Genomic DNA, 17,548 nt, shown 5'->3' with positions numbered 1-17,548 from the left:
AAGTCGTTTCACAAAGGATATATGCCGCCTTAGTATTCTATTACTCGACCTGCGCCACATTTCCGCACTAATGTCCATTAGTGAATGCTCACTGTAATGCAGAACTGACCATTTGTGAGAAATGACCACTCGCATGCAATGTGTTCCACTCAGACTGGACACTGGAACGTTGGAATGTCCGGTTGTTAAAGATAACCAGGTCCATTCGAGAGCCCTTTCCTACCCAAGTGGATCAGCAGAGACTTAAAGCGTACATTTATCACGAGAGAGAAAAGAGCGTTACACTTCGGGATTAGAGAGGAATTTGGGGGTCACTCATAGTCGACGGTTTAATGGGTCGTTGATAAACATACATAAACACGGATAAACATGGATAAACGTTGTCTTTTTATCGTAATAAAGCACAATTGGAATCAAACATATCCGATGCTCGTTGAGATTTTGGGCGCAATAGAAATTACAATAGAGGCAGACAGATATTGTTCAAATTAAAATAACTATTGCTGTACCAGATTCCAATAGTTTTACGAACAGTGCAATAGTAATGCTCCAATATAATCGTTAAATAATTAAACAAAATGTAGAATTGGGGATCATCAATGTCTCCCCACCATATTTTTGAAAAATAAAGAAAAACACATTTGTACCTTTGTATTTCTAAAATGACTCATGATTCGACCAATCACACACTGACGTTAAGAAATATAATGTGTGAACCTCACCTCCCACCCCTCCCCCAAACCCCTCCCCCACCCCCACCAAAGACAAAATATAAAGAAAAGGTAAGCTACTGAAATTTAGGTAATGCCATATATAATTAACAACCTAGACATGTGTCGTACAATTCGACTAAATGGATCTGGTGGTCAGGCCCGGCGGGGGGCGTTCGATCGTCACGCCGAAGCCCCGGGCTCGATTCCCTGCATGGGTACAATGTGTGAAGCCCATTTCTGGTGTCCCCCGCCGTGATAATGCTGGATTTTTGTAAAAGCGGCGTAAAACCATACTCACTCACTCAGCGTGGGATGTTGATCATAATATCAATCACTGGTTTGTCTGGCCCATGCTCTGTTATACGCCGCCATTATATGACGGAATATTGCTGAGTGTGGCGTGCAACAAAACAAAGAAACAGAAAAATTACAAAAAAAGAAATTGTCTGCATTTGTTTATTAATAACGAATAAAAGAAAGAGTGTTTGAGTACTGCTTGAATCGCGTATCGCGGGTAGCACACCGGATTTCGAGCAGACAACGTCCAGAGGTGAGTGAATTATGTCATCTGCGATTGAAGGACGGAGTCTGATCAACACGAGCCACCGCACCCATCTAATATGACTCGCGTGCCGAGCTCAACAGGCTGTTTATCAGGCGTTATTGAATAATAACCCACCACTTCCTGCCACCCCTGAAGATGATAACCTAACATTGACACGGATGTCGGACAAGAGAAATAATGTTGTGATAATACACAACCGTCGCGTTTAAAATACCGTGGCTTGTGTTTGACTGGTTCCGTTGTTAGTGCGCGCAGCTACCTTGCGCCTGTGAGGGTCCCACATCACATGCATTTAAACAGTCCGTGCGTTCGATTATTAAAATTTGACTGACATCCTGAGTCAACCGATTTTATCACATTTCTGGTCATCAAGGATAACATAGGGCAGTACCCGAAATCAAACGCATTAAATTGTAACCTTAGAATACAAAACGGCTGCTAAGAGAATAACATACATTACAGCCACGTGTATTGCTTTTACACATAACTATGAGTGAGTGAGTGAGTGAGTGATATTCCAGCAATATCACGGCGGATGACACCGGAAAATGGGCTTCACATATTGTACCCATGTGGGGAATCGAACCCGGGTCTTCGGCGTGACGAGCCAACGCTTTAACCACTAGGCCACCCCATATGACTATGAGAGGTTAACGAGTGTTTCATTGTTTGACAAAACTGTCATTGTGTCTTTTCCTTATAACAGCTTGGAGTGGATCGTTGCTCACAACATCGTTGACACGATAATTTACAGGTCGCCGTCACGTAACGTGAATATTTCTGAGTGCGGCGTTAAAGACAAAAAAAAATAAATCAAGCTTGATCAAGAGTTATTTCGTGTTAAATATAAATATACTTTTTAAAACAGGTCTCCGTACAGTCATACAACTGGTTTTGTAAGCGTTAGAAAGGAAACAATGTTGGGAGCTTGACCCCCGCAGTCATGGGTACGTGACACATCGGCCATGCGTCCACCATTGTGTCCATTCGGTGGTCATTCCAGTCGGCTCTGACCAGCATTAGCACGGTTCGGAAGTTGAATGCAAAGAACAAGCTTAACTCCGGATACCTCGCTCAATGTGGTCGCAGCGTGGATCTTATTTCAGTCCTACAGTTCATTGTGAACATTTAAAAGGCCATGCGACAACTCAATCTCATTAAAATCAGATGTTTTACTCCGATACGATGATTTTGCATCATGCAGACAGGTATCGTATCGGACTGAAAGATCGGACGTTAATGAGATTCACGGTCATCTATCAGCGATTTGAGAGCTTTGACAGTCGTTACTTCATCTAGCTAACAGTGACATCTCCTGTGTGACCTTATGGAAAAGGATGCTAGTTTTATTGATGACAAGACGGCCACAGGAAATGGTTTCACACTTTGTACCCATGTTGGGAATCGAACCCGGGCCTTCGGCGTGACGAGGCAACGCTTTAACCACTAGGCTATCCCTATCCAAAGCGTGGTTTGGAGGGGGCACGGTTGTGCCGGCTATAGGCTGTACAGAGTTGCGTTCCCGAGGTGTTCCCGAAGCGTTACCGGGGCGAGATCGTCCTGATTACGTTTCTAGATTTGCCAGCACCGCATCCGGTCGTTGGTTTTTCCAAAGCGATAAACGTCTGAGACCTGCGCCATTTCGCGCTTTCCTACCACGTCAAGGGCGGCGGGGTAGTCTTGTGATTAAAACGTTTGTTCGTCACGCAGAAGATCCGGGTTCGATTCTCCACATGGGTACAATGTGTGAAGCCAATTTCTGGTGTTCCCCGACGTGATATTTCTGGAGCATACATCTCATCAAGCATACATGTCATGATATAACATAAATGTTCGTCACTCACTCACTCACTCACTCACTCACCCGTTAAGGCCGACTGTGTACCTGAGAGAGATACGGGTAGCAAGACAGGGCGATGCGAAGCTTGAGTCGGGTGACGTAGAGGTCAAGACTGATCTTGGGAAGAAATTATGAATCCCTTAGGCAATAACTGACACCTTCAAAAGACAACAAAACTTAAACAAGCACGGCATCTACGACAATGCCCATTGATGAACACCAACTGTAATGCTGGATTGACCAGTTATAAAGTAGCAGTTAACTGGGCGAGAAATGGCCTCTATATTTGTCCAGGATGACCACTGGAACACCAGAATGTCCAGCTGTGAAAGATGGCTACCTATTATTCTTCTCGACTGTGATAGGGGTACCGGGCCATCGAAGCCTCTCTGGACCATTAACTTCCAACTTACACTCAAACCTCGTTAACCCGAACACTATTGACTGGATATCGTGCTAAGACTGCGTAAACGCATGGTGCCTGGCTAAACCGTAACGGTGATGATGCCACTGCCGTCAATGGTATAATAGGTATATCCCTAACAAGAGGCGAGCAGTATATACTTACAATAGCTACTGAAGTACAGGCACATATAGTGAAACCCTGCTTATCCAGACTCTCAAAATCTGGTCGATCACTATGGTGAATGTAATTGTAAATTAATGTGTTCCTAGGACATATTAATCTGGTCGTTTTCATAGGGCACGATTGATTTTCTTTATTTGACCCTACAGACAGCAATATAACATCTCTCTCATGGTGGTCTGTACGCGAATATTCGAGTCTGGACCAGTGGTTGATATTGTGAGTAACATCCCACGCTGTCATTCTAGAGGAACATATTGCTGACAAGGCCATCAAGTCACCGAGAATGAATCGACGTTTACGACAAACCCCCCTTGAAGATCCGGGTTAGAATAGGCCTTCAACAACGCATACTTGTCGTAAGAGGCTACTAGCGGGATTTAGTGATCAGGCTCGCTGATTTGGTTGATGCATGCCATCGTATCCCATTTGCGTAGAGCGATGTGTTTGATATCAATCACTGGATGTTCTAATCCAGACTCGATTATTTACAGACCACCATCATAAAGCTGGACTATTGCTGAGCGCGGTGTTAAACAAACAAATAAACAAACTTCCCACAAGCACACGTCACTGGGATCAATTCTTGCCGGAATCCCCAAGAGTTCCCCCTTTAATAAATTAATACAAATACACGTATTGAATCGTATTCTGTATTAGCGCCAGGTTAGAGGCGAGAACAGCTGACCATGTGGACACTAGGCTCCCGAGAGGGGCGTGGCACCCTATCATATCGGCCCGGGGGTAGTTGTTATAACTCAACGAGGCGGATGTGGAGAGGGACTGGTGTTTCTACGAAAAACAAACCACACAATTCCAATAACTTGATTATTAATTACATTAGATGTTGTCTGTTACCCTGGTTATGCGGAGACTGGATTGGGAGGGGTTGAGCTGGGGGTGGCTCTTGTTGATCGGGGGCTTGGGTGGGTCTCAAACAAGGCCCTTGGGGCAAAATTTGGTGCTCGAATAGTCAGTTACAGACCCATATGCTGCGAAGCGACAAAGGACACTATTGTTCAAACCTTCACGTAGCTGAGTTACTGAGAGTTTTCTTATTCAGGAAACCCCTTATTTCGAACTATTTAATTTGGAATAAATTATTTAACGAAACATAATCAACGTTTTGTCTGTCGGCACCCATGTTCTGTGGTACATATCGTATTGTAACGACTCGGCAATATGTATTGGAAGACGAACGAGGAATTCGGGATACATTAATCTCAACCTTGATAACGCGATAAAAATTATCAGAATAAACTAGTGAAAATTCTATTGACTAAGTGGTTTTTGTTCTCAATGCTGTCGTCGTTCGTGTCTCTGTTGTAGTTGTTTTCGTTATTGTTGTTGTAGTTGGTTATGTTACTGTTGTCGTTGCTGGTCTTGTCATTTCTGCTGTTGTTGCTGCTGTCGTCCTGCTGTTGATGTTGATGGTGTCGGTGCTGCTTGGGGTCTTATAGTTGTTGGTAGATTTAAACAAAAGTTACAAAACACTTGTCATATTCATGGGAAATCCCTGCAAAATATAAAAGCACAGCCGATTGTATGATTCCGACTATATGCTGAGCACGTGTTTATGAATCACTATCAAATAGTGATGATACCAGTGATGATGTTCGCGAAAATGTCTGCAATTTCTTTCCCCTATCTGACAAATAAAAACAAGAATCAAACTTTACAAGCACCTGAATGACACTAACAATTTCCATTGAATCTAAATTTGGTAGAATCGCAAGTTTCATTCGTACTCACCCATACTCCTTCAAAATAATAAGGGGCTGTCGGGTAGCCTAGTGGTTAAAGCGTTCGCTCGTCACGCCGAAGACCCGGGTTCGATTCCCGACATGGGTACAATGTGTGAAGCCCATTTCTGGTGTCCCCCGCCGTGATACTGCTGGAATTTTGCTAAAACGGCGTAAAACCATACTCACTCACTCACTCAAAATAATCAAACGGTGAGATGTTGAGGTTAAGGCTTATACAAACCATGTTGTGGCATATCTTGTCGACAGGCATATATTGTCTCTGGCAACAATATTTGCCAACGTTCACGGCACATATTGTCGTCAATCGTCACATGTTATCGCCGACGACGATATATGCCGGGGTGCAGTGATTTGAAGGCCACAGATATGATAGATTATTAGATGACTCGGGATATTGTTAATGCGGACACCATTATGAAGATGCTTTACATTATCTTTTCATTGGCCCTCAGTTTACTGTTATTATGTATTTGGGTTTTTTCTATAACAATGGATGTGATCTTAGACTATTTTTTTTATGGAAAAACAAATTTAACTGAAAATATTAATATACGACCAGAAACCAGAAATGTTTTATCTTATGAAATGGGTATATGGAATATACCTCTGATACACTAGTTATATACAAGTGATACACTAGTTAGACATCTATAGATTGCTGTATAAAAAATTATCTGTAAAACTTTAGATTGTCTATGTATATATTACACTATATGACACTTCCATTTTGCTAAGTATGTTTATTTAACTATTCTGTGCAATGAGTGATGTAATTTATATAGGGGAGAGAGATTTTTAGAGGGGAAACCTTGTTTATAAATCCCCATCCACTGTGCATATGATTGTAGAAATATATATGGTTTTATAACTATATAATCCCCCGTGGGTGTATGTGGGGGATAAAAATCAACTCTAACATGTTTTCCATAAATGTAATGATGATCATCATGATCACGACCATCATCATAAAAAAAACATCGTCATCTCCAAGTTTATGTTTTTGCTCAGACGAATGCCGACGATATGTACAGTGAACTTCGGCATATATTGCCGCCTGCGACAATACATTACTGGTAACATTATGCGCCGGCGACAATATATGCCCGGCGACAAAAAGCGCCCGCCGACAATATAAGCCGGAACAAACCATCTCATGTTGACGAAGTCCGTTTGGACGTTCAAAAATACACTCCATTCAAAAGTCGTAAAAAGCTATACATTTTACACGTTCTTACCTTGTCATGTGATTAATTTCTACAGACAGAAGATTAACACACCTTCTAAGAGGCGACATATTTGACAGCAACCGCATCAAAAACTCAACGCGGTCGACAGAACTGTAACACTTGTATGACTTATGGATTTCAGCGTCTTTAATCTTTGTTGATAATACTGCTTCTAAAATGCTACAGATGCAAACGATGATACATAAAAGTCTTCCCTTCGGCAATATAAGTATTTAATAAATACCCATAACAAACAAAACACGTTAATTCTATGAAAAACAGATATACATGTGAATACAATGATTATCGTTACCTTTGTTTTCTTAACGCGCCAATATTGCCGTGAAATATACATCACCCAGACATGTTGATATTAATCATGAAGTGTTGTCAAAACATTGTCGAGACGATCGATGACGAGATGACGAGGCGGTTAATACGCAAACGAAAGCGAACTTAGTAAAAGTAAATAATTTGTTTAGGGTTTGCGGCATTGAAACTTAATTTGCATTTGTCACCGCAATAACGGCTAAGTGCAATTAACATGACTTATTGTCTACATGCTGTCTTTTTTGCTTTTCATGTGTCGTTCAACATTCTCAGAAACACGAAATTATTATAGTTCTAACATTTGCTTCAATTGTTATTCTATTACTTTTTAAATATATAAATACAAACGTCCATATATAGATATGTTTATTTATGTGGAAAGACGATCTTAATGGGCACATATCGCCACTCATTTGTTCATTTTAAAAAGGCTCCACTGGCGACTGTTTTCCATACTCTTACATATCTTTTTAATAAAGACGTTTCACATTAATTTGTACAAAATTCAGCCTAAACAAATATGTAATTTCAATTCCTATGATATATATATATATATATATATATATATATATATATATATATATATATATATATATATATATATATATATATATACCAGGGGTCTATTGCAAAGCGACCACGACTTAAAGCGACTGTGTGTGGTCGCGAAAATAAAGTATGTACTGGAAACCCAAGTGGAAACGCCTAAATATTGTACTGCTATAGCTTCTTAGCTGGGCTCGGAGCGGTGTGGTAGCTCAGCTTATTTGAGGTATATATTTTGTCTCATGACCCCTATAGATCAAACCACATTCCTGATGAAGTGCGATAATTTATCCTATTCTGTAGCTGCACTAATTAAATCCATGTACAAACGTAGGTTATATAACAACGTGTCACAAACCAATTCTTGTATTGTATGCCTCTGTATATTTTATAAAACATGTCATTGTATGGCAATGCTTGTTATAAATTTACGAGTATTTTACTTCTATCAGTATTTTGTGCACCATTAATAAATAAATTCATCACTGTCCACTATAACTATTTTAGCACTTGCAGTGCTTTTAAGAACATTAGTGTCTAATAGGCCCACGCTGGCCGGGCGATGTATATCTTTTAATATAGTTTACCTCCTGTATAAATTGATGTAATTTTATGTATACACCGCTGGACACTAAAATAAACTATTTTTCTTCTTCTTCTTCTTCTTCTTCTTCTTCTTCTTCTTCTTCTTCTTCTTCTATATATTACTGAAAGAGGGGGGAAACACAACGCACTCACTTCCATATACCTAACTTGTCTTGTTTAGCTGGCAAATGCAGAACGTTTTTCAAGTATGCTGTAACTCCAATTACTATTATCATGAAAGTGTTTACTGTTATCCTGTTTACAGCTCGCCATACACAGATGTGTGTCCATCAGTTATGTGAAGGGTGAGAGTGTTGTTCAAAGGTCCGATGTCGTAGTTCCATAATTATTTTGTTGTTTCTTTTGTTGAGTTCCATTTAGGAGATAAACCTACAGTGTTTTGAAATCTGATGTACTCCCACTGTAGAGTAGATACCCCTTTCTTTAATTTTGAACCGAGCGTTTAAGTGATTTGTGTTGTTTTCTTTCTGAAAGAAATTATTAGGGTACACGTTAACACTTTCGCCATTGAGTTTTTAGGCGAACAAGTGTATGTTTCAATACTTAAGGAAAGCAGTTTCTTATATGACATCGGACATTTGATGACACTTTTGTGAGTGGTATGACCAGTAGAACAGGACATGCTTACCCTTCTCTGGAACACCTGGTATCATCACTACTTGATATTGATTCATAAAAACATGTGTTATTATATTGTCGGAGTCGTACAATGGACTTGTGTACTCTTATGATTCTGAAAATGCTTTGTCGCTTCTATTTATATATTTTAAGCTTAGAATTTAAACAATTTCGAATTCGATTTCGGCCTACCATGACAATCGCGCAACAGTCGTAAAATGTCACACGTTTCAATTTGGAATGTCATTTATTCAAACAGATTCACGACAACTATTTTACACCTAACCTTGTTTTTATTTTAAATCAAGTGTTAAAATGGCCATTAGCTCCAATGCACATTTTTCAAAATGACGAACAATACCCGTTTGGGTGGCATTGGATGAAATTGAATTCAGTGTGACACGTTCCTACATTCTCTAGATTGCAACTGGTGTCAGATTCTATGCAATGGTCGTTCCATGACGTCATACTTGAATCTCCCGCCATTCTGGACGTGACTAATGACCCTCGCGTGCCTCCTACATCACCATGGTGACGTAACAATATGTTTAATCCCATAGCAGTTACTTCCCTTGGTATGTTCTGTTGCGCTCACTCACGGGAGTGTGTTCGTGTGTGATACAAGCCCCTGGGGTTGAGTTGATGCGCCGAGGGGGAGATACCATCCTGTCCCCCGGACCAACTCGCCCTGATCCCCCTCACACAAAGGGGAGACAATTTCACGGACGTCGGAATCCCCCGGGGTGCGGAATGGGGGTTGAGAAATCTTTAGACTCTTCTGACACGAGATTCGAGGAACAATGGCCGACAGAAGACAACGTAGCAATTACTACATTAAGTCCAATTAAACTACACGAGATTTTGATTTGGATTTCAATGCTCGAATTGCTTCATTTTGTTCCTCCTGGGGCGCGAATCATCAGTGAGTAATGACGGACGAGGGCGAGGAAAGTAAACACCAGAATAAACAACAGAATAAACAACAATTGCTGTTTAATCTGTATTTGGTGACACGCGTTAAATTAGGGAAAATAGGAAGGCGTTGAACCAGTTTACTTCCAATCCATGACCTGCGTGATCATATTCCAGGCAAGGAAACATAGCGCCAAATTTCATACCTATGTTTTAACACGTTTTTTACACCTTACGCAGAATGTCTCATTGGCCACCAGGATATTGTACAATTAGGACTTTTATGCCTGTTTTTTTCTTGCCAGACATTGTAACCCGTAAATAAAATAATCATATTGTACTAATATGTTTCCGTCTTGACAGCATGTGGAAATGGGGTATTAGATTTTGTAGGGGACGTGCTCACGCCTGACACATCAATAACAAGACTCAATTTTGTTGCTTTTACTTCTTTAGATTTCGTTGGTTGTCCTGACAAGACATCGACTTCTATTTAAACGAGCGACAAAACAAAATGATTACGATATGTTCCAATAGTTACAAGAACACAACACGCTGAACCGTTCTAAAGAACATGAGTGAGTGAGTGTGTATGGTTAACGCCGCTTTTAGCAATATTCCTGCAATATCACGGCTTCACACATTGTACCCATGTCGGGAATCGAAACCGGGTCTTCGGCGTGACGAGCGAAGGCTTTAACCACTAGGCTACCCGACCTCCCCCTTAAATATCAGTCTTCAAGTTTAGAAGTCATTGTTTGATAAAACTGTAAGATGGAAGTATTAAGTACTTAAATGAAATGGGCTATCTTAAAGAGACGATTATTAATTCAACAGCAGTCAGCTGAAAAGATGTTTTTTTAAATAAATCGACGGCCTTTCCCTAAGTCATGGCTGACTGTAGAGGAAGCTGTTCTCACATCAACGCCCTCTAGCGGCAATTGAAATTGCATCACACCGTAATGGCGACCTAGATGAGATTGCAATTAAAGTTCACGTGACCACTGACATATTTGCTTGAAGAAATTAATCGACTGTTAATGACTTGCCTAACTACACACGTCAACTCCATGACATACGATTGATGGACAGGTCACAACTTCATAAGTTAAGTTTAGTCAGGAACTGAATAGCTTGTTATATTGACGTGCTTGACTCAAGTGGACATATTATATGTTGAAACTGTGACCCATGTAGATGAATGACCAACAGTATAGTATACAGTGATGCTAAGCATATCTTGTTTGTTTGTTTGTTATTTAACGCCACACTGAGCAATAGACCAGCTGTATGACATGAAATAGTCGAGTTTTGGCCAGACGATCCAGTGATCGCTAGTGGGAGCAACTATCCACGAGATAGGGTGCAGATGATACGTTTTCAACCAAGTCACCGAGCCTGACCATCCGATCCATTAAGCCTCCTCATACGACCAGCATAGGTTGCAGGGACGATTCTACCCCTGATATCCCATGGGGAGGTGCACCTGTACAAGCTACCATCGTAGGGGATCCTATAAAACAAAAGTATAAATCGTTTTCGGGCTTCTTAATCCTTTAATACATGAAAACTAATAGTATGTCGCACTAAATTAACATACAGATTGTCATCACCGACGACGACAGATGAACTGCTTAAACATATTATGAGAATATATCAGAAAATTATTGTGGCCGTCCTGTCGTCAATAAATTCAGCATCCTTTTCGATAAGGTCACACAGGAGATGTCACTGTTAGCTAGATGTAGTAACGATTGTCAAAGCTCTCAAATCGCTGATAGATGACCGTGAATCTCATTAACGTCCGATCTTTCAGTCCGATACGATACCTGTCTGCATGATGCAAAAACATCGTATTGGAGTAAAAAAGCTGATTTTAATGAGATTGAGTTGTCGTGTGGCCTTTTAAATGTTGACAATGAACTGTGGGACTGAAATAAGATCCACGCTGCGACCACACAGAGCGAGGTATCCGGAGTTAAGCTTGTTCTTTGCATTCAACTTCCCAACCGTACTAATGCTGGTCAGAGCCGACTGGAATGACCACCGAATGGACACAATGGTGGACGCATGGCCGATGTGTCACGTACCCGTGACTGCGGGGGTCAAGCTCCCAACATTGTTTCCTTTCTAACGCTTACAAAACCAGTTGTGTGACTGTAACAAATCCTGTTTAAAAAAGTTTTAGGAAGATAGGTTTTATTTATTATTTATAACATGAACAAATTCGTCATCAAGCTATATATGTGAGTTTGTTTGTCGTTCAACGCCGCACTCAGCAATATTCCAGTTATAAGACGACGTCCTGGATATAGTGAGCAACGATCCATTCCAAGCTTTTAAATAAGATTTAGACACAAACTGGGCTGATATTTGATGAAACGTTAGTCTTGGGTCGCAAACTTTCACAAAGGCAATTGTCGTGAACAAATAAGTCGTTTTATGCAAATTAATCACATATGGATTCGAGCATTGTTTGTGGTGGGGTTTTTGTTTTTCCTTAAAATAAATTAGATGTAGATGTTAGTTGTCTTGAAAAAATATGTTGTAAAATTTGTTTTGTTCGACTTTTTCACACGAAGCAGTGGCCGAAAAAATCTTGCCTCTCACAATCAGCCCAGCACCCAAGTGAGTGAGTGAGTGAGTATGGTTTTACGCCGCTTTTACGCCGCTTTTAGCAATATTCCAGCAATATCACGGCGGGGGACACCAGAATTTGGCTTCACACATTGTACCCATGTCGGGAATTGAACCCGGGTCCAGCACCCTAGTCTATTACATGGTTGATCTGTATATATGTTCTGTATGTTGTTGGCCCGCCTCCCATTTAACCTCACCTCACCTGTATGTTGTTGTATGTGCAATCTTTATAAATGTATATAGACAGCAACATGCATCTGCACAACTGATGTCGTGACGCTGTTTTTTAGATTTCCCAAACAGTAACAGAATTGTACCATACCTCGTACTTTCGGTTTTGGAGGAAATCCCAAATTCCTTTCAAAATACGTTCTATAAATTTGTTTACGTTAAATATGTAATTCACGTATTTACATCTGTCATATATTTAGTACTATAAAAACTATTCTTTCCGCCCTCTATCTTATGACAAAGGCCCGTATATATACGATTAATTCCGATTTTGGCCCATCAAAGCGGTTGATACAATATATGTGTCATTAACATTCTTATGGAGACGAAGTGCCGTCTTAACATGTTGATCACATTTGCATTTGATATGAACAACAAAACAAACAATATTAATGTTAAGCCAATAACATGACTTTTACTGCGGTGGCTGCCTTCCGGGACGTGTTCATTACACAACCACGTGGGTCACAATGCCACTTAACTGTTTGTACAAATTTGTTTCAAAGTTCAGAGTGATAAAACAAATCCTCCTTACGAATGCTTGAAATAGGTCATCTGGTCAATTTCAAAATTTTGAAACAGGATGTCATTTTTAAGAGCACAATGTGACAGTGTCTAGTCAACGACTAACGGGATCGGATGGTCAGGCTCGCTGACTTGGTTGATGCATATCATCGTATCCCAATTACGTAGATCGATGTTCATGATGTCAGTCACTGGTATGTTTGGTCCAAACTCGAACATTTACAGATCGCCATCATATAACTGAATATTGCTGAGTGCGGTGTAAACAATGAAAACAAACTTAACAACTTTATTATTATTTATTATTTGAATACCTTATCAGTCTCTAATCTCTCTTCTTCTACTTCTTCTTCTTCTTCTTATTATTATTATTATTACTATATATTATATATTATTTTTTCCTAATTTGCTTGCTGGTATTTTAACAAGGAATATGAATAAATGGTTAGAATAAGTTTATTTGTCGAAGCATAACTATTTAACATCTACCATAGATTTGTATTTCAATGCAGATGTAGCCAGTGAAATGTTCTGTTTGTTTGTTTTTGTTTTTATCACATCGTCTTTTTATCATAATAAGGTCAGATGTTTTCAAATATAATGGTTAAACGGTTTCACGTGCCGCTCCTTTGTATAGCACCGCTCCAGTGATTGATGGCTTGTCGTGTTAATATCATTAATGCCACTCAAAAGATAACCACGTATATTTCAGTAGAGGTTTGTGAAGAAACGTAACGGTATAAATTATCACGTTAATCTCACAAACACATAAATACACCTTCTTACAAACGGCTTTCACTTTGAAGAAGATTTCATTATACGGACCCTCGGCCGTTGGTCAAATTGACTTTGGGTCAGTTTACAATAATAACTTGACCAGGTCAACCAATTTAATTTCCGTAGTGGCTTTATATTACAAATACCTTGATATCCACATGATTTAATCCTCGTTTACACACGTGTGAGGGTTAGTAAAAGGAAAATTATTTAGCCACGGTATCATCTTACACATTTCTGCGTTTGATCTGTATAGAAAAATCACGAAGATACACATGCATGAAAAACTACTTTCTGTGGAATTTGTTTAGATTATTTTATGATAACAGTAAATATCTTCACTATAAAAATGGCCATGCTTTTACAAACAGTAAATTAATCTAATGAAAAAGGTTCGACACTGAATGCACTTCGCTTTTATAGAAAACACAAACATGTAAATCGTCCAAGTTTCAAATTATAAATTTTGGTATCCTTTACTGCCGCGAGACGATTTATTTCCATGAAGAATTAATTATATCCGGATTAAATAACTCACTAAAATTCGTCTTTAATACAGCAGTTACTTGTAATGTAAAACGATACATTCTGATAAGTTGAGATCGGTCGAGAGCTTCCGTACTTTACGCATAGGCAAGGGGAGGTAACTCTGAAACAAATGTCCAATATTCACATTGCCCGAAATTACAACCAGAACTTTCGTTTTGTGTTCTAAAAAAAGCGCTTTATGCTAACTGTGTTGCATTTTTTTTCAAATGGAGACATATTTATTCAGAAATATCATTTTTCTTAAACCTTTGAAAAGAGAACGGATTTGAGGTTAAATTAATTAAACAACCGGATATTACGCCATGTATGTATTCTCTAATTTATTACATCAGAAGTTATTGTAATAGTATACAACAATTCAACATACGATCTTGTTGAAGATCGTTTAATCTCAAACTTCCGATAGGGGAATGAACACATTACGTATTGTGTAATTTCTTAGGGACATAATCGTGCCGTTATTACTTCTAAATTAACAAGAATAAATGCTGTGTCTAGTTCTGTACATCAAACACGAATCCCGGGGGTGAAGCCGGGGGTTTCTGGGGGGTAACTTCGCATACGCGTGCTCGAGATTATCTATTCTGATTTACACAGATTAGCCTCGGTCACGAGATTCCTCTGCGTGAAGATCCCCACCCCCGGGAAACGGTCTCATCCGCAGCCCCTGGGTGGGTTCGGAGAGATGGCCAATTAAATCCACATACGATCTTGTAATGTCATTAACTAAGTGATTGAGTTATAGACAATGACCTTTCTTAACGACGCCCTTAGAGAATTTCGTTATGGGGAATTATTTTCACTTAAGTCGGATGGTCGCATCAGAACGGATGTGATTTAATTGAAAGAAATTTGAATAACTTCTGTTTAATTGTTTACGTCAAAGATTGTACACAGTTTGGATGTAGAATCAGACCAGGTCATTATATGTAATTATGTACATACCGGAAAGAACTGATGGTGTCTAGCGATGTACAATAACCATGGTAAATTGACATCCAGATTTGAACATATTGAAGTCTACTGGGACTAGACATCCTAGTCTCTGACATGAACATATTTTGCAGGAAAAAAAACATTTGTTAAATTGTAGTTATAAAATATTATAAAAAGGAGTCCAGTGACTTTCTTTATTGTAAGTAATCTGGACTTGCCAAACATTATAGACTTGCATGGGCTGTAGTGGATATATTTGTTTCAGGATCTGTATGCCTATATACACTATGACTATAGACATCGAAACGTTCTACCATATATATCATAATAAAAATACAGCAAGAACTACTATTACTACTACAACCATGATAATGGTGACTGTACAACAACTACTACTACCACTACTACAACTACCACGACTACTACTACCTCCACCGCCACTACTACCACACTCAGCTCCATTGCAGCTATATGATGGCAGCCTAGTAGTAGCAGTGGTGGTTGTAGTGATTCTGATTCTGATGATGCTGATGATGTTGTTGTTGCTGCTGCTGCTGCTGCTGCTGATGATGATGATGACACAAACTTGTACCACTGCTTCAACTACTATCACGGCGTCTACAACAACCGTAACAAATGAGATTATATGACGCACTTCTCATGTAAAATAAAAAACAGAGGTGTGACACCAATTCTATGAAAAGTGTCTCATTGTGGCCGGATATGCTGTGTGAACACTTTCGTAGGTGTACAAGTTGTAACAATGTCATTTTTTTATAAGTTTATTAAACCAAAAAGTGTTAAAAAGTCATTCAATTTCCGAGGCAGTAACTTTTAATTGCCCCATGAATACATTCAAGGGTTATTACTAACTTTTAATTGATTCATTATAACCTCCTGTGTTCACAATTCTATTGTTTAAAGTCAAAGCGTTCATCTCCATACTCAACGGTGCGTGAGCATGGGGCGCGATATACCGGCCATTTCCTGGGAGCGGGCCCTAAATCACGAAACATGGCCCCTAAAACACGTACACGATTCGCCGATGACAATACCCTCAGGTAACATGGCGATACAGGGTCCCTTTAAGTCCCGGTGACTACGCTTCATTGATTCGAAGTACACACAATCACGTTTAAATCAAGATCTAAATTATTCAACAGGCTAATTTTAAACTGATTTTCAGCACAATTTCGCCCTTTCGACCAATAATGTATATGAATGTTTCAGTTATAAAAAATGACAATGTTCATCTTTTAAAACACGTTTACAGTTGAAATTGAATGGTAATAATTCCCGTTTCAAAATCTATTAAATATAAAATTATAGAGGCTAAATATTTCATAATTTCGACCAATAATTTCTGTCATTGTAATCCATAAAGAAATGTCTAGAAAACTATATAGTGCGACTGTTTCCAAAGCTCTAGCAGTGTGATAGTGACGCCACTGTGTTGAATTCTTCCAGACACCCGATCCGTCGTTATGCCCCAGTGCCCGCATTGAAACCCCTCCCCCATCCCCCCCACGAAACCGCGCAGCTGCCGCTATCACCGGATTGGCCGCCAGAGGGAGTCTTGTGACGTCACATACCGCGGCACGTTCAATTCGGCTGCGAATGTACACATTGAACCACGAGAAGTGGAGAGAGCAGGACCGTCGCGGACAGTTGGGACGATATCTGTGTTTATAATTTGGAATATATTGGATTACATAGCTGGAGTGCTTGTGCATACTACATAGACTATCAACAGAGGGGTTGGATATTTGTATTTTCCCTATATACGGTGAGTTTTCAGTTTGTGTTTCTCGGCTTTGTTTCGTCTGGCCGGCAGACGATAGCTCACATCAGCAGACGACAACCGACATCTGCCAGGCCAGTCACTATGGTAACGTTCGCAGTTTAAATGATATCGCTCTTCCATCTAGGCTAGGGGATAATTGTGCCATTGCGTACTCGGCACATATAAGAAATTAATGTGACACTTTTACGAGTGGTAAGTTGTGACGGATTTCAATATTATCTAACAGTGGAGATAAGCCGACATTTTATTTTCATCAATGTCATGTTGCTTTTTTCAAAATTTAGAACTTGCCAATCAATTATTTCCTCCAACTTCGAATTTTGAATAATCGAGATAAATCTGTCATTGTCATTTTGATTGATTGTTATTTGTCGTCTG

At 39.6% G+C, this 17,548-nt stretch overlaps 1 protein-coding gene across 1 annotated transcript in view; it reads left to right on the top strand.

Annotated features, from left to right (window-relative positions):
* Window positions 1–16,990: 16,990 nt before the first annotated feature.
* LOC124151085 overlaps window positions 16,991–17,548 on the top strand; it is a 30,571-nt gene continuing 30,013 nt past the window's right edge. Inside the window, exon 1 of the mRNA XM_046523386.2 lies at window positions 16,991–17,152. The gene's annotated coding sequence lies outside the window, so the exon portion shown is untranslated. The remainder of the gene's footprint in view (window positions 17,153–17,548) is intronic.

The sequence above is a fragment of the Haliotis rufescens genome, unplaced genomic scaffold (assembly GCF_023055435.1).
Source record: "Haliotis rufescens isolate VD_foot unplaced genomic scaffold, xgHalRufe1.0.p SCAF_8, whole genome shotgun sequence".
In the NCBI taxonomy this organism is placed as follows: Eukaryota; Metazoa; Mollusca; class Gastropoda; order Lepetellida; family Haliotidae; genus Haliotis; species Haliotis rufescens.
The sequence above is the reverse complement of the archived record's forward strand: the minus strand, read 5'-3'. Positions and strand labels throughout refer to the sequence as shown.